The sequence below is a fragment of the Rhinopithecus roxellana genome, chromosome 8, assembly GCF_007565055.1.
Source record: "Rhinopithecus roxellana isolate Shanxi Qingling chromosome 8, ASM756505v1, whole genome shotgun sequence".
In the NCBI taxonomy this organism is placed as follows: domain Eukaryota; kingdom Metazoa; phylum Chordata; class Mammalia; order Primates; family Cercopithecidae; genus Rhinopithecus; species Rhinopithecus roxellana.
This window is the reverse complement of record NC_044556.1, coordinates 143256517-143281477: the sequence shown is the minus strand read 5'-3', so window position 1 is coordinate 143281477 and position 24961 is coordinate 143256517. Positions and strand designations below refer to the sequence as shown.

General features: G+C 38.3%; 1 long non-coding RNA gene across 1 annotated transcript in view; it reads left to right on the top strand.

Moving 5' to 3' along the window:
• Positions 1 to 24961, top strand: part of LOC115899208 — an 81831-nt gene that overhangs the window by 48148 nt on the left and 8722 nt on the right. The window contains exons 2-3 of the long non-coding RNA XR_004058918.1: positions 18998 to 19119; positions 21731 to 21809. This is a non-coding gene — a long non-coding RNA (uncharacterized LOC115899208). The remainder of the gene's footprint in view (positions 1 to 18997; positions 19120 to 21730; positions 21810 to 24961) is intronic.

Below are 24961 nucleotides of genomic sequence, written 5' to 3'. Positions count from 1 at the left end.
AATATAACAACAAAATAAGGAAGTTTATTATTTTATATTATATGCTTAAGAGAATCATTCATGATTGATTTTATGTTTGTAAAACCTACGTGATGTACCCCTGGTGAAGTCCTGTGAAACACAACCGCTGAACATTGCTAAACTGTACAAAACTTTTAAATAAAACATTCCTATCTCTAATATGTTTGCCAGAATAATGAATCACAGTAGGCTGCTGTCGGTAAGCTAGCAGCCAGTGACGTGTGTTCCTTTTGCTTTCCTTTAACGTTTGAGCAAATGGTTGCAGTTGTTATCACCAAAACCAAACTATTGGGAGCGTTCTGATCTGTATGACAGTTTATGCCTCACATGACTGATCTTCTCAAAAAGGTTGCGATGGCCATGCGTCGCTGAGTCAGTTACAATTTGTCAAAATCATGAACAAAACATATACACGCCCCCACTTCTGTTTCTTCAGACTTTTTTATAACTACACTTCATTTCCTTGACATGTCAGTGTGGGGCTGGTGGCAGGATTCAGTGAAAAGTTGGCAAATGTAATAGAGTATTCAAACTTTGGAGTAAGTCACTATCTCTACTTCTCAAACAGTTTTGCATTTGTACAATGAGGATATTTACACTTACAGAATAACTGAGCACTTCCTGAAATATGTGAAGGCATTTTAAAATCATTTTTTAATTTGTAAAATAGTACATATTCACCATAAAAAATTTTAAGATACCAAAAAGCATAAAGAACAAAATAAAAGCAATGTATTATTCCACTACCTAGAGATTACCACTAACAATTTTTTTCTTTTTCTTAAAACCAAAAGATAAATATACAATTTTGTATCCTGCTTTTTTCACTTCATCTTATAGAAAGTTATTCATCCAAAGTCACTAAATAATAAAGCTTTATTTTTAAACTGTAAAATGCTACATAAATACAAGGTCTATGTACCATTGCTGTTCAATCTTCAGTTTTGAGTTTTAAAAAGACTAATGCATTATCAAGGGAACTTGAAGTATCTATTGCTTGGCAATTTTCATGACAGTGTGATTCCTCAGTGCCCAAATTGACCATTTAGTTCATTGAATTGAGATGGACTTTTTATTTTCAAGTTAATATCAAATTGAAAAGTGCAAGAAGTTCTAACTGTCAAGTAATGGTAGACCTGAACCAACACAGCAAAAACACATTCACAATTTAAGTAGAGAAGCATCTTCGAATTCTACTTTCAATTTCCGAAGCATTTCACCAAGTAATATGGGAAGCATGGGTTTTTGTCAACAGCTCCTCCAAGAGTGAAGCTTTGCAAACAAGTGAAATTACGTTTGTGAGCCATTAGTAAGTCTAGGAAATTAGCAAATTAGTAAACAGGCCAAATTTAAGTTATAAGGTTTTTCCATTGAAATAAGACATTTGGGTAATTTGTAAATCAATAAGGACAGAGGAATAAAGTAGTTTCATACAAATTTGTGTATAGAATGCCAAGAAACTTCTTTATTTTCCAATATTATAAAAGAAGCAGAAGTGGTCTTAAGAGAATCCCTTTTCATTATGACTTGGTGATATAAACACTAACGAGACACATGGCCCAGTGAAATCCCAATGTACTACAGCTGTCTGGCATCCCACTGCACACTGGCAATAGAACATTCCCTGTAGCCTATATTTAAACTTGGCATATGCTGGGGAATTCCCTGATGTGGTCCTAAATTCAGTGGTGCAGTTGTTAATTTCTACAGTTTGCTTCAGTTACTAGGGTGCTGTTGCCAGATTAGGAAGATAGAGGGTCATGTGGATAAAAGACATAAGAGAGCCCTTGGAGTTGCCAGAACATTTCAGAGATCTAGTATGATAGGCCAGATGGACCACGTTGTGTCACAATTTAATTCTTGAATTTGGGGCAATAAGCATGGACATAGGGAAACAGCATGAAATGAAGCATTCATTATTTATTCAAAGTCTATCAACTGAATTCCCACTATATGACAGAGACTTTCCATTTTCTGGAGCTGTAGTAATGAACATGATAAATGATATGTTTGTTATCTTAAAGTATATAATAAAAATAATCAGCTCTCAATGTTTGTTTTTGTATTAAATCTAGAAGATGAAAAATATGAACCTTAGCATGTTTAGTAGAAGAAAAAGACTAAATATACTAGTGAAGAAACAAAACTTGGAAAATGATAAGTTAAATACAACAAAATTAAAATAAGACTATAAGTAATAGAGAGTGACTGGGTGGCTATTTTACACCGGGTGATCAGGAAAGACCTTTCTAAGGAGATGGCATTTCAGGTGAGATCCAAATAACTTGAAGGATAGAGCCATGCAAAGATGAAGGAGTGAGAACAAGGGAAGATGCTATCGGCAGGAGCACAGTTAGTGCTGAGGTTGAGGAACTGAACAGAAGTGTGGCTGCAGGGTCAGGAGAAGCGAGGGGTGGTGTAAAACGAGCCCTAGGGGCCTGATTCCAAGAGCTTTATTAGCCAAAATAAGGAGTTTGGGTTTATTCTAAATGGTATTAGATGTATTTAAATGGAGCCGTAATATGACAGACGTCATTTGAATTCCAGCTCCATAGTTCATTTACTATATGACTAGGGGTAAATTTAATTAATTTTCCCAATACTCAAGACAGTGGTAGCCAGACCTGGTACTATAGTCCAGGGATTCCACAGATGCATTAGATACAGTCTTTAAAAGAGTTCACAGCCTGGTAGGAGACTTCATCTTTTTAAACCTCTTTTCTACTCTGGACAATTAACATAATAACCTCCAAATTCTTTACAGTATTAGACATGATGCAGAACAAAAAAACTTCTTAATAAATGGTAGCTATGAAGCCTGTTATTATGCACTTCCAATAGGTTATATAAAAGCTTTTAAAAGGAAGTAAAATATAAAAATTACTAAATATAAAATATAAAAAAGTATTAGTATTTCACATGAGTTTCTTACCACAGAAAGTAATAAAGTGATATCAGTTCTTTGGGAAATGTCTGAAAGAAGACATGGAACTGGTCATATGAGGAAAGGTAGGGAATCTGCATGAGGTTTGTAGAATTTTAGAAAATACGTAACACATTTATACACCACACACACACACACACACACACATTTCCTAGGACTGCTGTGACAAAGTAAAACAAACTGGGTGGCTTAAAACAACAGAAATGTATTTTCTTGTAGTTCTGGAAGCTGGAAGTCCAAAATCAAGGTGTTGGCAGGGTCATGCTCTCTTTGAAAGTTGTGGAGAATTTGTCCCATGCCCTTCTCTTAGCTTCTATTATCACTGGCAATCCGTGGCATTCCTTGACTTGTAGCTGCATGACTCCAATCTCTGTCTCCATTGCCAACTGGCATTCTCCTTGTATGTCTGTCTCTTCTCTTCTTCTTATAAGGACACTAGTCATATTGGTTAAGGGCCCACTCTACTCCAATGTTTCTTCCATAGTGAAAATGTCTTTCCAAATCTTTTGCTCATTTAAAAAAATTGGGTTATTTGCTATTTTGTTTTAAGACTTCTTTATATATGTATTCTAGATACAAGTCTTTATCAGACACTGTATATGTTTTGCAAATATTTTCTCCCAATATGTGGCTTGTGTTTTCATTCTCTTACTAGTATCTTTCAAAGAGTAGAACTTTTGAAGTCTAATCTTTGGTTTTGAAGTCTAATCTTCATTAATTTACTTTTATGGATTTAACTTTTGGTGTCATATCTAAGAACTGTCTAACCCAAATATTTTCTCCTACATTTTCTTCTGGAATTTTAGTTATTGGTTTTGCATTTAGGTCTATGATTCATTATGAGTTAATTTTTGTATAAAGCAGAAGGTATGGCTTAAAGTTTTTTTATGTTTTTGCACATGAGTATCTCATTTGTTACAAGACTTTATTCTCAAAATAAAGACTATCTTTATTCCATTGACTTGCATTTGCACCTTTTTGAAAATTTATTGACCATGTATGTGTGGATCTATTTCGGTTCCAAGAATCCACATCCACATCTTTTTGCCAGTGCCATAGTTTCTTGATTATTGTAGCTTTATAGTAAGTCTGTAAATCGAGTAGTGTGGTACCTCCAGCTTTCTCTTCTTTTTAAAAAGAATTTTTTGGCTATTCTAAATATTTTGCCTTTCCAGCTTGTTGCTTTCTTTTTTTTTTTTTTTTTAAGTCTTGTTAGGATTTTGACAGATTGCATTAGATGTATAGATTAGTTTGAAAAGATCTGATTTTTAATCTTAGAAGTATAGAGTTTTCCAATTTATGAACACAATATATATCTTCATTTATTTAGGTCTTCGTTGACTCTAAGACAAAGGAGGGGAAAGAAGAGCATTTGCCTTGAGCTGTGTCTGTGTCTAAGTTGGGTACTATTGTAATAGAGGATACGACAAAGCAGAAACTTTGTGCCACTTTTTCAGTTAGCATATTATGTGATAGTCATTGCTCCTGAACATAGGTTTGGCTTTTATTTTTTTGGCATTCTTTTAAAGATTTTTGGATGGAGAATGTAGAATTGTAAAATTTAATGAAATAAGTTAACATGAAATCATTCTATATCATGTTTGACTATTTTTAAAAAATGATCACATCCACCCATTATCCCAGGTAATCTAGAGTTGACTACATTACTGACAGTAGTCCTGGGCTTGTGAATGGTTTACTTAGAAAATGAAATATGCTTTGGGAGGCCGAGGTGGGTGGATCATGAGGTCAGGAAATCGAGACCATCTTGGTCAACATGGTGAAACCCCGTCTCTACTAAAAATAGAAAAATTAGCTGGGCATGGTAGCAAACACCTGTAATCCCAGCTACTCAGGAGGCTGAGGCAGAAGAATTGCTTGAACCCGGGAGGTGGAGGTTGCAGTGAGCCGAGATCACATCACTGCACTCCAGCCTGGTGACAGAGTTGTACTCTGTCTAAAAAGAAAGAAAGAAAGAAAATGAACTATGCTTATAATAATCCAGAATGAGTTACCATTTCTGGTGTATCATTAACGCTTTACTTTCCCTCAATCATTTTCATCCTGTAAATACCTTTGCATCTTTTATATCTTCTTTTTTTTTTTTTTTTTTTTTTTTTTGAGACATAGCCTAGCTCTGTCACCAGGCTGGAGTGTGGTGGTGTGGTATCGGGTCACTGCAACCTCCGCCTTGTGGGTTCAAGCGATTCTTCTGCGTCAGCCTCCTGAGTAGCTGGAATTACAGGTGCGTGCCACCATGCCTGGCTAATTTTTGTATTATTAGTAAAGGCAGGGTTTCACCATATTGACCAGACTGGTTTTGAACTCCTGACCTCAGACGATCCACCTGCCTTGGTCTCCCAAAGTGCTGGGATTACAGGTGTGAGCCACCACACCCAGCAAATCTGTTGTATCTTTTAAAGCATGAGGAAAGAATTGTCAACTAAGTCTCTAAACTTATATTGTAAATTCAGCTGTCATAGGAACCAGGCAGTACAGAAATGAGACAAGCCAGCTGGAACAAAAGACAATAAGAAGAGATGGAGACCCTGGTAAACCAGGGAACACGTGTCTAAAGGCAAAGCAGCAAGTCAGCTTTTGTGATTGTTGCCAAGTGGAACGACAGTTACCAGTGTTGACAGATACAATTTTTTTTATGGAAAGAAGTTTTGATTATTGGTTATAATTTCTCAAATTAAAATTTTTCAATAAAAAATATTTAAATTAGTTTGCCAAACAAATACATCTAGGATTGACTCCAGCCCATGATTGTCCGTTTTCAACTTCTGCTTTAAAACTTCAGTGAGAGCAGCAGCAAAGGATCTTATTAGGTTATGCCCAATATTTAATGAATGCTTTTGTTGCAGAATAATGAGATGTCTATTACTGGAAACCTGCTTAAAATAAGTGGATGCTTATAATAGCATGCCCTAGGTGGTGTAAGAAATTCAGAGGTGTCCTGCTGATGAACTAGTTTGGATGCTACCTTAGAAATTGAAATGATATTTAGGGATAGTCTCTGAGTTTAATATCAAAGGGTTTGCCCAGGGATTTGATAAGACGTTTGAGGTTTGTCTTTCTCTAACTGTCCTTGTGCTCATAAGCAACCCACTTTAGCAGTCTGAGTCAGTTTTTACATCTTTTAGATGAGAAGATAGGACTATATTTTTTTCGAAGGTGCCACCAACTTAATTTCAAACGTCAGTGGGACCTTAAAAATGGTATAGTCTCAAGCCTGTAATCCCAGCACTTTGGGAGGCCGAGAGGGGTGGATCACGAGGTCAGGAGATCGAGACCATCCTGGCTAACACGGTGAAACCCCGTCTCTACTAAAAAAATACAAAAAAAAAAAAAAAAAAAAAAAAAAAAAAAAACTAGCCTGGCTAGGTGGCAGGCGCCTGTAGTCCCAGCTACTCGGGAAGCTTAGGCAGGAGAATGGCGTGAACCCGGGAGGCGGAGCTTGCAGTGAGCCGAGATCCGGCCACTGCACTCCAGCCTGGGCGACAGAGCGAGACTCCGTCTCAAATAAATAAATAAGCCTTAAAACGAATGTTACTGTCTCTAAAAGTAAACACAGCTGTCTAAAGAAGATGTAGAGATGTTAGATGTAAACATATCTATTCCCATCACTTTGGGAAGCCGAGGCGGGCGGATCACGAGGTCTGGAGTTCGAGATCATCCTGGCTAACATGGTGAAACCCTGTCTCTACGGAAAATACAAAAAATTAGCCGGGCGTGGTGGTGTGTGCCTGTAGTCCCAGCTACTCGGGAGGCTGAGGCAGGAGAATGGCGTGAACCCGGGAGGCGGAGCTTGCAGTGAGCTGAGATCCGGCCACTGCACTCCAGCCTGGGCGACAGAGCCAGACTCCGTCTCACAACAACAACAACAACAACAAAACATATCTATTGTGCAGACTTATCTATCCTTGAAACTTAAAGAAAGTCCAATGACATAGTCACTAAGCTACGAAATATACTTAATGATCATTGTGTTGCTATCAAGTGTACTGATGAGGAGAACATCGTTTGGGGAGCATAGAAATATAAGCTTCTCACATGCTTTTGAGATAATGGAGACTTGGCAAATCATTTTAGAATGGTATCTAGAAATCAATACATACTTTTAATAGTTTTTGATAGACTGTTTATTGAATTAAGTGACAATTGGGAAATTTAAGATATACACTGCAATGCAACAGACATATGAAAACTGCCTAGATGTTATTTTAAATAATTGTATCTTTAATTTGTCAACCACTAAACATTATTTTAATACTTTACTGATGGCTCTCTGGTGAGTGTTACATTCACATGTGTGTACTTTCAAGCACTGCATGCATAAAATCTCTAGGGCAAGATGATCACATTTACAAAATATTTATTTTGGGTAAGGTGATCTGTGGAGAATATTTCAGGGACCACAAGTAGACTTTTCTTTTTACTTTTGACTCTCATCACCTGGATGACTTAATTAAAAGTATTTTTTCTACACAAACATTTTAGGCCAACTATATCTTTAGGAAAACATAATTTTCTTCATTGAGAAAACAGAAGAGAGTCAGCAATATCAATATTTGTCATTTTACATAAACTATTGCTGTTATTAGGATGCTCTTCTGATGGTTGGATCTATTCAGATCTAGAGAAGAGTTATATTTCAGAATAGTTACTTAAATGGTGAAAAGGTTTATTTACTCTCAATACTATTAAGAAACAAACAAAGAAAAATAGGTAATCTCAACTTAAAAGATGAGCTAGATTGTTTTGTATAGCAATGAGGACCCAATGAAAACAGCCTGTTTAGAGATTAGAAATGGATTGGCTGTTGAATGGCACTGCCCTCCAATTTTTATATCCATCATATCACACTTTCATGGACTGAGGATTTGTCCCTCATTAAACTGTCCTAAAAACTGATTATCCTTATACATTACTCATTGCTAAAAATTGCATCTCATCTAACAGGTATTATATTGCAGTCAGTTACACCAAAATTCCCAAAGTAAGGGCTATTCCACCATTATTGGAGAGCCTAAGCATTTTCTCAACTTTCAAGGGGACTCAGAGACTGCACCTCTCTTGGCTCCTTTCTGCCATCTGGACAAGAGCATCTGCTAACCTAGAGATAATAATGAGTGCTAGAGGTTTATAACTGTTTACTGGAAGAAGCAGCTGATGAGAGTTTTGAGGAAGCAGGCACATTTTAAACTGGAAAGTCAAAACAAATATACACCTCAAATCATCAATAACAAGAGAAAACAATTACTTTAAAATTTTGTTCTTAATTGTCACATGACAATTGTATCTATGGGGTACAGTGTGATGTTTTCATACATATATACATTGTGTAATGATCAAATCATGGCAAATAGCATATCCATCACCTCAAACACTTGTTATTTCTTTGTGGTGGGTGCATTCAAAATCCTGTCTTCCAGCTCTTTTGAAGTATATAATACATTATTGTTAACTATTGTCACTCTATGGTGTATTAGAATGCCAGAACTTATTCCTCTTGTCTAACCATAACTTTGTACCTGTTAACCAATCTCTTCCCATCTTCCCTTCATGCTTCTAAGCCTCTGGTAACCACTAGTCTACCCTCTATTATTTCTATAAGATCAACTTTTTAAGATTCCACATAGGAGTGAGATCACATGGTATTGTGCTTCTGTACTTGGCTTATTTCATTTAACAAAATGTTCTCAAGGTTCAATCATGTTGTTGCAAAAGCAGAATTTCATTCTTTTTCGTGGTTCAATATTATTCCATTGTGTGTGTGTGTGTATATATATATATATTTGTGTGTGTGTGTGTGTGTATATATATATATATATATATATATATATATATATATATATAAAACATTTTAAAATATCCATTCATTTGTTGATGGACACTTAGGTTTATTCTACATCTTGGCTGTTGTGATTAGCACAGGAATAAACATCACTCATCATCAGGGAAATGCAAATCAGTACCACATAAAACATTAACTCACCCTAGTTAAAATGGCTATTATTAAAAAGACAAAAAGTAAGAAATGCTGGTGAGGACATGGAGAAAGAGGAACTCACACATTGTTGGTGAGAATGTAAATTCCTATAACCAGTGTGATGAAAGTATGGAAGTTCCTCAAAAAATTAAAAATAGAACTACCATATGACCCAACAATCCAACTTCTGGATATATAGTCAATGAAAATGAAATCAGTGTGTAGAAGAGGTACATCTGCATTCCCATGTTTGTTAAAGAACAGAACATTTCTTAAAGACTAAGGTGCACCTTGTATGAATTTCCATACATTTTGACATATAATTACTGCCTAAATCTTTAGTGATTAGTGGTGATATTGTGCAGAGATTTTTCTGATCTGGAATTTTTGTGGTAGTCCGGATTCTAGTGATAGACTATCTGTGGCTTTTTAGTATTTCCCACAATACTCTTTTCTTCCTCTTCTCTATTTCCTTTTCTTATCCCCTTTTCTTCTATTTTTACTTCATTTTTTTCTTTCCCTTTTTTTTTTCTTTTTCTTTCTTTAATTGTAAAGTCTTAAATCTCTCCATTGGCCTAAGGTTAAAATTATTTTAAGCCCTATATTTTTTGCCTTATAGCCAAGTATAGGCCAAAACCTTCTGGTATTCACCATAAGAGCTCCCTTTCATATTGTGGGTTTGTAAAACCCAGAGCTTGATTGTTACTAGTGAGAGGTGAAGCCAGCTGGGCTTCTGGGTCGGGTGGGTACTTGGAGAACTTTTCTGTGTAGCTAAAAGATTGTAAACACACCAGTCAGCCCTCTGTGTCTAGCTAAAGCTTTGTAAACGCACCAATCAGCATTCTGTAAAAACGCACCAATCAGTGATCTGTGTTTAGCTAAAGGTTTGTAAACGGACCAATCAGCACTCTGTAAAAACGCACCAATCAGTGCTCTGTGTCTAACTGAAGGTTTGTAAATGCATCAATCAGCACTCTGTAAAAATGGACCAATCAGCACTCTGTAAAATGGACCACTCAGCGCTCTGTAAAATGGACCAATCAGCAAGACGTGGGTAGGGCCAAATAGGAGAATAAAAGCTGACTACCCAAGACAGCAGCAGCAACCCCTCTAGGTCCCTTTCCACTCTGTGGAAGTTTTATTCTTTCACTCTTCACAATAAATCTTGCTGCTGCTCACACCTTGGGTCTGCACTGCTTTTGTGAGCTGTGGCACTCACTGCCGGGGTCTGCGACTTCGCTGCTGAAGTCAGCGAGACCACAAACCCACCAGGAGGAACAAACAACTCAGGACCCACTACCTTTAAGAGCTATAACACTCACTGCAAAGGCCCGTGGCTTCACTCCTGAAGTCAAGTGAGACCATGAACCCACTGGAAGGAAGAAACTCTGGAGACATCTCAACATCCGAAGGAGCAAACTCCAGACATACCATCTTTAAGAACTGTAACACACACACACAAGAACTGTAACACTCACCACGAGGGTCCATGGCTTCCTTCTTGAAGTCAGCAAGACCAAGAATCCCCCGGAAGGAACCAATTCCGGACACACCAGTAGTTAATGACTATGAGTTATGAGGCACATGAATCGGTGCAATTGGAAAAAGAGTATCTATTTGGCTTCAGAATTATTTCTGTCCACCCTGTGGTTACTTCTGACTGTTTTCTTTTTTTCTTATTAAGGCATATTAATGACTATTTTTAACTTTTAAAAATTTAATTTCTTATTTTCTCGTTTATTTTTCTTTCATCTGATGTCTCCAGTTTTCCAAATTCCAAGTCACCTAAGCTTGGCAAGGCAGAACTATCTATGATATCATTATTAAAAAAATACTATGCAATATAAATAAAGAAGTAAAAGATGGGTTCTGCCCTCAATGAGTTGATAATCTAGTTGTGATATACTGTATTTGTTTCCACTTTTAGGAGGGCCCATCCCCTTCTTTCCTATCTAAAGTCATTCTTGAGTTATCAGTTCCTCCAGAATGCCACTGGGGAGATATGATCTCTTTGTTGGCCAACACCTTTCCATTAAAAGAGTCCCTCAGTTTGGTAGTTAATTACATATCTGTTTCACTATTAGGGTGTGAACTCCTCCAGAGCACGTCTTTTGTTGTGTTCATCCAATTCCTGGCATATAGTAGGTGCTCCAAAATGTTAGGTTTGGAGTGAAGAAATAAACCCTGAATGATGGTGAACTGTCAGACACAAAAAAATTCTCAGAAATATTAAAGTGAATCAGAATTTCTTGACTTGTTATATTATCCCCCCAAAATCAGAAATCATAAGCATTTTTTATGCTTATGCTTTTTTAAGCATTCTAACTCTTAGCTCTCAATTTTATAGTTCTTATTAGAGATTCCTTTATCAATATTTTTGTTAGCTCCAACAAACGCTACATTTATATAGGTCTTTATGTGATTGTTGACATAGCCCTTTTGGAAACTATTCATCTTCTTATTAAAAGTAATGCATATTTTTTAGTTTACTGAATATTGAGCAAGAGGCTGCAATGAGGTTTTGCTAAATTACATTTTGTACAATAAATTGACCTGTTTTTTTCTGTTCAAGCTTATAGAGCAGTTGACTTTGTGTTCTTTTAAAATTGATAACATTTTTATACCCTATTATTAGATTGGATGTGTTTGCAAATGCTTCAGAAAATACTGCAAGGGGCCAAACGGTTTTATTTGGGGCATGTTTTATGTTTTATAATAGATTCTTCTGGACCTAGCATATGTATGTCAGGTTTAAATTTATTAGATATAATGTTTCCAACATTTTAACCCTTAGAAATGAGAACAAAAGGAAAACCCAATTAATTGCTAGTACGGTGATCCTTTGGCCATGCTTGCTGAATGATTTACACTGGTGCTTTGTTAGACACAGCTGAACAAAGCCTCATTTGCTGTGGGTGTTCAATAAAAACAGTTATGGGGTTAGGAACTTACATTCTCAAAGAAAATATGGTACAGTCTGAACAAATGAAATTTCTAATTTAATGCCTTCAAGATTTTTCTGCCCAAATCATCTTTCTTTTAATCCCTTTGATCACATTTATTCTTTCAGAAGCATGGACTATCTATGTTTTAATGCCAAACTCAAATTATCTCCTTAGTATTCAGCATTCTTTGCTTGTTTAGCCATGTCTACATAATTCTTCTGCTTCTCATTTTCCAGTGTTTTCATTTCAAATAAACTTCCTTCCATGTCCTTCAGAGATAATCATCTTAGTGAGGTGATTCATGAGAAGATGCTCTATTCTAATTTGCTGTCCTGGGACTGGTCCATAGCACTGTTTTTAAAACAGATCACATTTCTTGGGAGGAATTACATTTAGTCTTTTTTGTTCTTACCTTCTTTGGCCAGTCTAGACACGGCCCTTTAAATAGATCTTTAAATAACAAGGGCCAGCACACTTGAAAGGAGCAGAACATTCGGGGTTGTTGTTTTACATATTAATCACTCATGAATGTTTATTTGAGTATTGAGAAGTCAGTTAATTAACCAGTTGGACACTTATTTTTTTACATGCAGTCACTTGCCATATACTATTAGGTGTTGCAGGGAGAAAGCAGAATGAAACAGAGTTGTTGATCTCAAGGCCTAACGAATGGTCTAATGGGAAAGGCAGAAAAATGAACCAGTGACCACTTTATGGTATAATATATCCTATGATGGCATCCCAATCCAGCCTGGAAGACATGTCCCTGCAAGATTTTACAAAGAGATGATGCCCAAAGTGGACCTTGAAAGATGAGTAGCATTAGGAGAATAAAGAGGTAGATGTGAAATGAGCATTCTAGATAGGGAATAGCATGAGTAAGAGTAGTGTGACATATCCAGGAATCGTATGTATCTCAATATCCCTGAGTGATGAGAGTAAAAAAGAGTGATAAAAATTGAAGCTGAAGAGAGAGATGGAGGCCAAGTCAGGGACACCTTAGGAATCATGCTGAGGGTGCTTGGGGTGATGGCAATGCTGGGCTTTAGAATTATGGTAAATAGTGCTATTTGTTATTGAACCATCAATATTTTGGGGGGAGGTAATATTTTGGTTTTGGTATTTCAAAAATATGAATTCTGAATAATTTATATCCAGAGTGTTATATACTGCAATAAAAGCCAAATGAAATTGAAGTGTACTGTTCTAGAAGGAGAGATGTTCTGACAACATCTCTCCTGGTTTATTTTTTTTACAAGACAGAGTTTCGCTTTTGTCACCCAGGCTGGAGTGCGATGGCCCAATCTCGGCTCACAGCAACCTCCGCCTCCCGGGTTCAAGCGATTCTCCTGCCTCATCCTCCCGAGTAGCTGGGATTACAGGCACCCACCACCATGCCTGGCCAATTTTTTGTAGAGACTGGGTATCACCATATTGGCCAGGCTGCTCTTGACCTCCTGACCTCAGGTTATCCATCTGCCTCAGCCTCCCAAAGTCCTGGGATTACAGGCATGAGCCACTGTGCCCTACCATCTCTCCTGTTTTAAACCTCTTCTGGATCCCTTGATGTTTTAATTACAATTTTACTAGTTCTTAAATTAATGATGGCAGCAACTACTCCAGACGGCCTGCTGCTGGCTGGCTGCAGCAGGGAGACACTACTGGGACTGCATGCTCCGTGGAGCCTACGGGAGCTGGGAACAAGCGGGAGACCCACCTTTTCTGACTTGGGGAGGGAGCTCCCTGGCTGCCACTGCAGTTGCCCAAACCATGGCTGCAGACCTGGGTCTCCTGCTCCAGAGAGCAGGCAGAAGACCCTGCCCTCCTGGGCGAGGCTGTGGCCACCCAAGTTGTGGCTGCATGTCCAAGCCTCCCTGTGCTCTTGGCACTGGGAACAGACAGGATTCCTGTCCTCCTGGGTGTGGCTGCAGCCACCCAAACTAAAGCTGTAGACCTGGGCTTCCCGTTCCAGGGAGCAGGAAGCAGCCTGACACCCTGGACGCAGCTGCAGCTGCCCACATGGCTGCAGGCACAGGTATCTCTGCTCTCTTGGGAGCCTGGGAAGGCCCCAGTGCCTTTGGATGCTCAGAAGTGCCTCCTCCCACTGCCTAACTTCTCCCTCCGGTGAGCACCTGCTGGGGTCTCAGAGCAAAGTCAGGGATGGCCTGGATGTCATGAACAGCCGTGGGAGGCAGACAGATTCCTGGGCAGAGGGGGCGGTCCCAGTAAGACCCCACTTTCAGGCCAGGGAGGTCTTGAAGGCTGAGGGTTGGGCTGCTGTTCCACTGACCAGAGTTGGGACTTGGGGTGCCTTTTCTGGCAGCCCAAGACTGCCCATGGACCAATCGGCGTGCACTTCCTTCCCTCTGAGGCCCATAAAAGCCCTGGTCTCCAGCCAGAGCAAGGCAGAGGATGGAGAGACCACAGGATAACCAGCTGCAGAGAGGAACTACCCTCTCTGCTGAGAGCTTCAGAGACCTGCAGAGGCACTGAGACTACCAGCTGCAGAGAGGAGCCACCCACTCCAGGGCCTCCTCTCTGCTGAGAGCTGAACACTGGACAGAATTACCTGCCTGCAAAGAAGAGTTACCCACTGTGGGTCTCCTCTGAGCTGTTCTAACACTCAATAAAGCTCCTCTTTGTCTTGCTCACCCTCCACTTGTCTGCATACCTCATTCTTCCTGGACCCAGGACATGAACTTGGGCAAAGGTGTCACTGGCCACAGAGGTTTCCAGGGAGAAAAGCAACACCCAAAGATCCTGTCACATTATGATTATTTATTTAGTTATTATCTGTATTGCTTCAAAGCCACCGTGGGCCCTGGTTGACTACCTAGGTTTTAATTTAGTTTTGCTTTCCCCATGTGGTTTTAGACCACCTAGCACAAGGGCAAATGGAATCTGCCTCTGGAGTACTGTGCCCAGAGGGGATGGAGTACTTGTACATTATGGAAATATTATTACTAGATAGAGAATGGAAAGAATATCGGCCGTGGTTATACAACTGTGCCATCGACTAGAATGTGACTGTGGACAAATCACAGATTCTGGTTCCCTCATCTGTAAAATGAAGGGATTGTATTGGATATTTTCTAAATTACTCTTCGGTGAAGATTTCTGATTCCTATAATTGTGAAAATGAGGGCTCTGACCTGGCTGATCCCTAAAATCCATCTCAGCTCCAAAATTCTGTAATATTCTCCTGAACTCATTGTCATGGATAACTAAAAGTTATTTTTAATTCATAAATACAGTGTCTGCTGGTGCTTGTTCAAAAGGAAAGGCAAGAAGGTTTGGTGGTTAAAAAAGCAAGGATTTTGGTGTCAGGCCAGGCACAGGGAGCTTAAACCCTGGTTCTGCTACTAATCAACAGTGTAACTTGGGACAAGTAATGAGCTCTCGGAGCTTTGGTTTCCTTATCTGGGAAAATGAGAATGATAATAATAGTTTCATTGGGCAGATGGAAGGATTACAATAGACCACATGTATAAATTTCTGGACCAAAATAATTATTCAAGAAATAGTAGTTGTTATTGTATACTAACCAAATGACAAACAATTGTCAAGGTTGGGCCTAACTAGATTCAGCATAAGCCATTTGAACTTGGTAATGAATTTCTGCTCACTCTGTAAGATGACCTCCATCAAGATGTCTATACTTAGGAGTATAGACATATGTCTATACTATATGTCTATAGCGGCATACTATAGTAATGCCGCTATTAGGCGTTATAATATGTTTCTCTTCTGTTTAGGGAGGATAACTGCTACATGACTCTCAGGGTAAAAGTAGTAAATTTCTTTTCAATGAATTAGAATTCTTTCCTCTCAATTCTAAATTATTTAGCATAATATGCTCACAAAGATTCATTTATTCTGGGAAAACTGGCCTATATTTAAAGATATATAAATACATCAAAGCAGATTCAGTTCATAATACCAGAGATAAATTTACGGATTTAGGTAGAAAATACGTAATGAAAATCTTCTTAGAACCAAAGGAAAAATTTTAATGGTGGAATTTCAGATTTTAGGAGAGTACTGGAAACATAATTTTGTGAAACAACAGTAGTTAATATTTATTGAGGAGCTAGTACGTACTGGCTCAATCCTTTACACATATTAATTCTTCTAATTTTTCCAACAACTGTGTAAGAAGGGTATTACTATGCTCATTTTACACATGAAGAAATTAAGGCACTAAGAGTTTCAGTAGCTTATGTAAGGTCATGCAGATGGTAATAAGAACAGCAAGGATTTCAATCCAAACAATTTGACTCCCGAGCCCTCACACTTTTCTTTATAATGAGTAAGGATGAATTTATCTTTTTCAAATAATACCATATAGACAGTGTAGGTAGCTACTCCCATTAGATATTTAATCCTTTGGGTAATGAGGTTTTCCATTCAAAGAAATGTCTACCAAAATTTATATATCCAGGAAGGCGCAACACTTGAACTCTGATCTCCTTTTAAAATTGTTTACTCCTTATCTCCAAGCTGCCAGCTAGATATTGCCACTTGAGTAATGAGAAGAAACCACAAACTCAATGTGTCCAAACTAAGCCCTTCATCCTCCATTCCAATCCTTCTCCTGGGTTCCTGCTGTTGACTGAATTTTGTCCCTCTAAAATTCATATATTGAAGCGCCAACCCACCATTTGATGGTATTTGAAGACAAGGTCTTTGGCAGGTAATAAGATTTAAATGAGGTCATGTGGATGGAGTCCTCGGGATGGGATTAGTGCTCTTATAAAAAGAGACCAAGGCTCGCTCGCTCTCTCTTTCTAGCTTCCATGTAAAGACATAGCAAGAAGATGGCTATCTATGGGCCCAAAATTAGGCTCTTACCAGGAATTAAATTGGCAGCATCTTGATCTTGGATTTCCCAGCCTCCAAAACTGTGAAAAATAAATGTTTCTTGTTTAAGGCACCCAGTTTATGGTATTTTGTTATAACAGCCTGAGTAGACTAAGATGGTTCTGCATTTCTTTCAGTGGCACCATATTCCCAGTCAGGCAGGCTGGATGTTTGGAAATCATCCTCAACTTCCGTTTCTGCTCCCACAATCCATTACTAAATTCTGTTAGTTCTCTTTTTTGGTATTCTTGCTTTGTGTTCAGTACCACAGCACCTTGCCATTTATTGTCTGGATTATTTATATAATATCCTCATTGGTTCACTTTTTGTCTGTGAGTTCCTGGAGACTTAAAGAAGAGGAATTTGAGACACAACGAAGTATCTTTCTTCAAAAATCTCCAGTGGCTTTCCATTGCTTGAAGAATAACATTCAAACTCCTCAGCAAAGAATTTACAGCACCCCATGATAAGGCCTCAATCACCTCTTCAGCCTCAGCTCCTAACATACCCAGCCATATGCCTTTTACTGCAACCATGTGGGTTCACCAAACATGTTTTCAGGTTCCTGGGTCTTCGCATTTCTGCTTGGTAGAGTTCTTGACTTTCCATCCTGTTCTGAAATCCTACTCATTCTTCAAGACTCTTTTGAAGTGCTTCCTCCCTCTAGCCACCCCATGATTTGTCTCATTAAATGCTTATGTTTCAAACACTGCAAAGTGTTTTGTTTCTACCTTTGTCGTGTCACTTAATTTTCAACATGATTGTCATCTTGTTTAGACTGACAGGTTTGTAAGGACTGGGACCTTTGTACATTGTGCTTTGTACATCGAAGTTGCTCAATAAATGTTTATTGAACTTAACACTTTTGGAGAAAGAGTTGACTGGGACCTATAAGCAAGACTGAAATTTAGGTAAATGGGAGGGCATTGAAATAGAAAGTAAGCGTATTCAAGAGAAAACAGTTTTCTCTTTGTCTTTTGCCCAAGTAAATCCTCCTTAGGGTAGAATCAATGCTTTTTTACCCTGGAGGTACACATTCAAGTCACAAAATCTTTGTGTGATCTACACCAGACTTACGACTTTCATACTTCAGATGTATACTACAAATAACAAACACATAATTCTTATTAGTCTTTTAAATATTTGTTTGTTTTATGTCATTTTGCCATTCTTGGTTTAATATGTCTGCTACATAATAGAGGCTATGTCTGGTCTTTGCCCCAGGTTTCTGACATGAAGCTTCTAAAACCTTTGGAATTTTCCCGAGAGATAGAAGTTGTTTTGTTATTCCTGAGCCTCCTGAGTTTATGCTAATGAGGTGACTTATGGTGGGCTATTCCATAGCTTTGGGACAGGGGCTGGTCACCAGAAAGACTAATCATGTGATTAGAGGGTTGAAACTTGAAACTTTGAGCCAGTCTGACTTCCAGGGAGGACAAGGTATGGAGGCTGAGTTCAGTCATGTTGCCATTGATTTAATCAAATATGCCTACCTAATGGAACTTCAATAAAAACTGAACACCAAAGCTTAGTGGTGCTTCCTGGTTGGTAAACACATCGATGTGCTGGGATGGTGCCGTTACTTGATTTGATGGGAAGATGATATGGAAGTTATACACTAGGGACCCTCCCAGACCTTCCCCATGTGTCTTTTCATTTGGCTGATCCAGAATGTATCCTATATAATAAAACTCTAATCCTAAGTACTACACTTTCCTGAGTCTGAGTTGTTCAACCTAAGAGGGTCATGGGAATCACCAAATTTATAGCTAGTTGTTCAGACATGTGGGTGACCTGGAGACCCCCAAAGTACAGCTGGAATCTGAAGTAAGGGAAGATTTGTGAAGGATTAAGCCCTTAACTTATGGAGACTGCACTAACTCTAGATGGTCAGTGCCAAAAATGACTTTTAGTACACCAATTTTGGTTGAAAGAGAAAAATGTCACAGAATGAAAACCATTTTAGCAAATAGCAGTAATTCAGTCGTTTTTGGTGGAAATCCTTTGGTGTGATCTAAACCAAAATGAGATCAGCTTTGCTTCAAAATGGTTTTGCCAAATAAGAGAACCTGCTGAATATTTAATGTTTAAAGTATCAATCTCTATGCATTTTGTCCTTTTTCATAGTGTTCAGGAATTAAGTTTGTTAGCAGTCAAGATTGCTTAGTCCTCAGAGTTACATTTCCTAACAACTGGTTGGTTTTTACTCTTAGTTTCCCTTTCCCCACCCAGCATGTAAACAACCTGCCATACCGTTGCAGAAAGGCAAATAGGGTTAAAATTGGAGACAAGACTTCCATCATTTTTGCCAAGCAGAGAGGGAAGAACTCAGCAATCATATAATTCTGCTCAAAGTAAGTGTATCTGAGAACTATTCAAATGTTCACAGGAGGGCATACGACCTCTCTCTTCCCCACTACTCTTTGGATGTTACACTTTGTTATTTGTCATCAAAATTGGCCTTTTCCTTTGTCTCCTTGTGGTAAAACTTGATGGCATCTGAATTTACACTGTCTCCTTGACAGTTGTGCTGCTTCTGCTTCTTTCTAGCAGTTTCTAATTTTCCTTTCATTTTATTATCCTGCTTTTTATTTCCATTTTGTTTTTATAGTCCCTGTGTACTGTCCTGACCTTTAGATGGTCTTACCTTCAACACGGCAAGGATGTCACACTATCACGTACAAATAACAATGTGCTTTCTTAGCTCATTTCCCTAGCATGACTCTTTTTGACATGTCAAAAGCAAGTTTTTGAGAAACCAATTGTGTTTTTATTTTGCCCTAAGGGTTCTTAACCCAATGTCTCTTCTTTTATTCTTATTTTATTATCCAAGGGAAAAATTTTTACTTAGTTTATTTTTTTAAAGCCAGTACTTTGCTCCTCAATTGTTTGTTGAATTTATTCCCACTGCATGAGTAGTTGTATTCTTTTGAAATAATGTGTCAAATCTTTGTACCCAAAGATTAAATATTAAAAGTAAAATACATCTTACCAGATGTGCTTGGAAGATCTTATTTCTTTGCAGAGAACAACTTATTTTTTTCAGCGAATGTGTTTTTCTCTGGAAAATATAATTAGTTAACAGTAGGGGGTCAAGTTTCACTGAACAGAATTGCTCATTCAAGTAAGATGAATGAATTTTGGTTTGAGGGCATCATAGTATGCTTTATTTATAGTTGACTAGGTTGCTCCAGTTACTGAAGAGCATTCATATGCTACTTAGTGTAGCAACACAGTGCATAAACCCTGTTCATCACAAATTTTTTTACATTATAATTCTGTTTTATTGTAAGCAATAGGTTTGCAAATAATAAATAATTTTACAGGTTCAAACTCAAAGCATTCATTGGTTTATTAAGATAAATTTGCAAAGCTAATATTGTTGGCTGCTTTCCTAGTCTATGGTTTTGTTCTAGTTCTCTTAACTGTATTCTTTTGTCCACATTTTGTATAGGAAATATACTATTTTCTCCCCTTCTGTGTATTCTTATGAAGAGGGGATAAATATCAACAGTGATGGAATCTACTCTAATTACTTGCCAAGACTAAAAATCCATAAACAACTCTGTTTACTAAGTCAAAGGAATGCTGCATAAAAATTTTGTAGTAAGTTAATTTTTTTCCTGATTATGAAAGCAATACATGCCATCACAGGAAATATAGAAATATAGCAAACTACACGAAAGTATATCATTCCATGAGAATATCTGATCACTTCCTGTGCATTTCCTTCCAGTCCTCTCTTTGCGTGGATTTCTTCAATATGCACATAGATAAGCAGTTGCTTTTGCGACAGAGTTGAGATCATATTTATAATTACCTTTTAATTGATTTTTGCTTTATTACACTTTGTCCTTAGCAGACAGAAAGAAGATTAGGACAAATTTACAAAAGCAATCTTTATTCTTCTTTACATAAAACTGCATATATAACTGCATTAAGAGAGAAGGTAATATAGTTTATCGTTTATTTTGCTATTTCTCTGTGCTCTGTGTTTGCTTTCTACTTTGTACTTTCTCTTCAATGATCAGATATTACCCAAAGTATTATCTAATCAGAATAAAATCTTCAAAAATAAAGTTTGTTTCAGCTTTGAGCATGACTCAGTCAAAACTGATCAAATTGCTGGAAGAGCTAAATATCTCACAGAATAAAACTTACCTGGTACAATTATCTTCTGTAGCTGCATTAGCCTGAATAATCCATCTGTAATTTATGTGTGTGTCTGAAAACATTTGCTACAACATTGCTTTCCCTATGTCTAAATCATGTTTAAACATTAATTAAAATTGCTAGTCTGTCAGCCACAACCAAGTACCAAATTCTTTGTGTGTATACTGTTTAAGTTTAGATACCTTTCAAAGAAAACTAGAATTTGTGGTTTCTGATCTTAGGATCAGGAACAGGAAGAGAGAAGGAGGGAATTAATACCTGTTGCTTACTTCTATTTTGGACATTGTTAGGTAGTCGATACACTAAATCAACAGTCCCCAACCTTTTTGGTACCAGGGACTGGTTTTGTGGAATACAATTTTTCCATGGATGTGGTGGTGGCAGGGGATGGTTCTGGGATGAAACTGTTCCACCTCAGATCATTGGGCATTAGTTAGATTTGCTTAAGGAGTGTGCAACCTAGATCCCTCGCATGCACAGTTCACAATAGGGTTCGTGCTCCTATGAGAATCTAATGCCGCCACTGATCTGACAGGAGGCGAAGCTCAGGCAGTAAAACTTGCTTGCCTACCACTCACCTCCTGCTATGTGACTGGGTTCCTAACAAGCCATGGACCAGTACAGGTCAGTGGCCCGGAGGTTGGGGTCCCCTATGCTAAATCCTTACAAAAATTCTGCAAAGTAAGTCTCCATTCCTACATCTACTAAATTCTGTCAGTTCTATGTCTCAATAATTGCATTGCACTGCATGCATATTGATAATAAAAAGATTTATTTATTTTAACCTAACAGACAATATCCAGGAAAATAGTCCAGGACTGGTACAACTGTTCTAGGAAGTTACCAAGGCTCTGCAAAGGCATCTGAGGGGGTAAGTCTTATTGGGCATAACACTGTAAATAAGTAAGGGTAATATTAATGATAAAGGACAAAATGAATGCCTCTAGAATTTCTCCATTAGCATTATCACCCCTTATTCATTAGGATCAATATCCTCTTTTGCCTGAATTTCTGCAATTGTCTTATAATTTGCCACTCAGCCTCTCGTCTTATTTAACACCAGTCCACTCTTTTTTTTGTTTTGTTTTGTTTTTGTTTTTGTTTTGTTTCGGTTTCGAGATGGAGTCTTGCTCTGTCACCCAGGCTGGAGTGCAGTGGTGCAATCTCGGCTCACTGCAACCTCCACCTCCTGGGTTCAAGGGATTCTCCTGCCTCATCCTCCCAAGTAGCTGGGATTACAGGCATGTGCCACCACGCTGGGCTAATTTTTGTATTTTTAGTAGAGATGGGGTTTCACCATGTTGGCCAGGCTGGTCTCATACTCTTGACCTTGTGATCTGTGATCGGCCCGCCTTGGCCTCCCAAAGTGCTGAGATTACAGGCATGAGCCACTGTGTTCAGCTCTCAGTCTACTCTTTATATTCTGGCAGACTGATCTGTCTTCTTTGACACTAACAGGAACACATCACTCATTTGCTTTAAGCACTTCAGTGACTTCTCATTGCTGTTAGGACTAAGTTCAGACTTTTTAAAATGGTATTCAAAAGCCTTCAAAATTTGGAGTTTATTAAATCTTCCATCTCCATGTCACAAATTATGTTTTAGCCAGATCACATTTTCTTTCTTTCTTTACTTATTTTTATATTTTTGATTTTATTTTTCCATAAGTTAATAGGGTACAGGTGGTATTTGGTTACATGAGTAAGTTCTTTAGTGGTGATTTGTGAGATCCTGGTGCACCCATCACCCAGGCAGCATACACTGCACTGTATTTGTTGTCTTTTATCCCTCACCCCCTTCCTACTCTTACCCTCAAGTCCCCGAAGTCCATTGTATCACTCTTTTTTTTTCTTCTGATTTTCAGAGATACATTTTATAAACTCTAAAATTGCAATAGGTCCTCAAGTCCCCTCCTAACACCATACAGTACCCATTGGCTTCCAAATAAGGATGAGGGAGGGAGGGTGAGTTTTTCCTAGAAAGTCTTTTATATTTATATTTGTATAACAAACCTGCAGAATGTGTAGGTTTGTTACACAGGTATACATGTACACCTGTATACACAGGTGGTTTGCTGCAACTATCAACTTGTCATCTCAGTTTTAGGCCCTGCATGCATTACATGTTTGTCTTAATGCTCTCCCTCCCCTTGTCCCCCATCCCCTGACAGGTCCTGGTGTGTGATGTTCCCCTCCTGTGCCCATGTGTTCTCATTGTTCGACTCCCACTTATGAGTGAGAACATGTGGTGTTTGGTTTTCTGTTCCTGTGTTAGTTCCTGTGTGCTGAGAATGATGGCTTCCAGCTTCATCCATGTTCCTGCAAAGGACACGAACTCATTCTTTTTTATGGCTGCATAGTATCCCATGGTGTATATGTGCCACATTTTATTTATCCAGTCTATCATGGATGGGCATTTGGGTTGGTTCCAAGTCTTTGCTATTGTAAATAGTGCTGCAATAAACATATGTGAGCCAGAGTACATTTTCAATTCCTTAAATGTACCCTAGCTCTTTCATCTTTCAGCCTTTATTTAGACTGTTCCAAGGAAGACAGCCTGAAATGCCTTCAAAATATTGAATAAAGCAGGTTAGAATTTTGCATGGTCATGTTCTTCTCTTCCAAACATCAATACATATGTATATTTTGCTTGAAATTTGTAGCCCTATCAGTCTTTCATTTTGCTACTGTTGATAGACACATGGCTGTGGTATATAATCAGTTGGTGTCCTAATTCTTTTTGAAGTAAATAACGGAATATATACAGTTATAAAAAGCAATGTCTTTCAGTCTCAAGGTCCATAATGGAGGTATAGCAGGAAGAGCCACAGACAAAACCCCTCAGACACTGAGTTAAAGGAAGGAGTTTATTTGGAAGCATGGGCAAGACTCCCGTTTCAAGAGCCGAGCTCCCCGAGTGAGCAATTCCTGTCCATTTAAGGGCTCACAACTTTAAGGGAGTCCGCGTGAGAGGGTCCTAAACAATTGAGGAAGCGGTGGGTACGTGACTGGGGATTGCGTGCACCGGAACGCATAGAACGGAACAGAAAAGGACAGGAATTTTTACAGTGCTTCTCCATACAATGTCTGGAATCTATAGATAACATAACCAGTTAGGTCAGGGGTAGATCTTTAACTACCAGGCCCAGGGTGTGACGCCGGGCTGTCTGCTTGTAGATTTCATTTCTGCCTTTTCGTTTTTACTTCTTCTTTCTTTGAAGGCAGAAATTGGGCATAAGACAATATGAGAGGTGGTCTCCTCCCTTAGAGGCCGTATGTAACTGAAAGCTGGAGTGTTATTCACATGTAGCCATTTTTTTCCCCAAATCTTTCAAGTATTTAAAGACAAGCTGGAATTACATGTTCTTAATGTAAATTTTGATTTTTAAACATGAGTCAACTCTGGCCAAATAAAACATCTCTGTTGGTGAAATCCAACTCCAACTCAATAGCTGCCGGTTTGCAATCTTTGTACTATTCCTTTGGTCTGAAATATTTTTTTTTTCTTCTTACTTAATTCACTTTACACCAACCCTTGATTTTTGCTTTTTGTTTGTCTAACTTCTCCATTTCTTAGGTCATACTTTAAATATCGTTTCCTCCCAGGAGCCTTCCCAGATCTGGGTTAGTTCCTTCTCCCATGCGCTCCAGCAGTGGCCTGCTCTGTCTGCATCAGCATGTGACTGACACCTCATTATGCTTGGAAGTTTAGTGAGAACTGGGGTCATTTCTGTCTTAATGATTTATTTATTCCTTCAACAAATGTTTTAATGAGCACCTGCTATGTGCTAGTGCTGTCCTAAACACGAGGGATTCAGCAACTAACAAGATAGAAAAACTCCCTACCTTCATGAGCTGGGGAGAAAGATAATAAACAGGAGAAAGAAATAAAATGTACTGTATATAATATAGTGACTCTCTCTGAATCTCTTTTAGGCAAACTGAAATAACTTACTCTATGCTAGGTCCTTTATCTATATGCTACTCTATAAGCAAGGACAGGCTTAAATGCTTCTCAATCTTT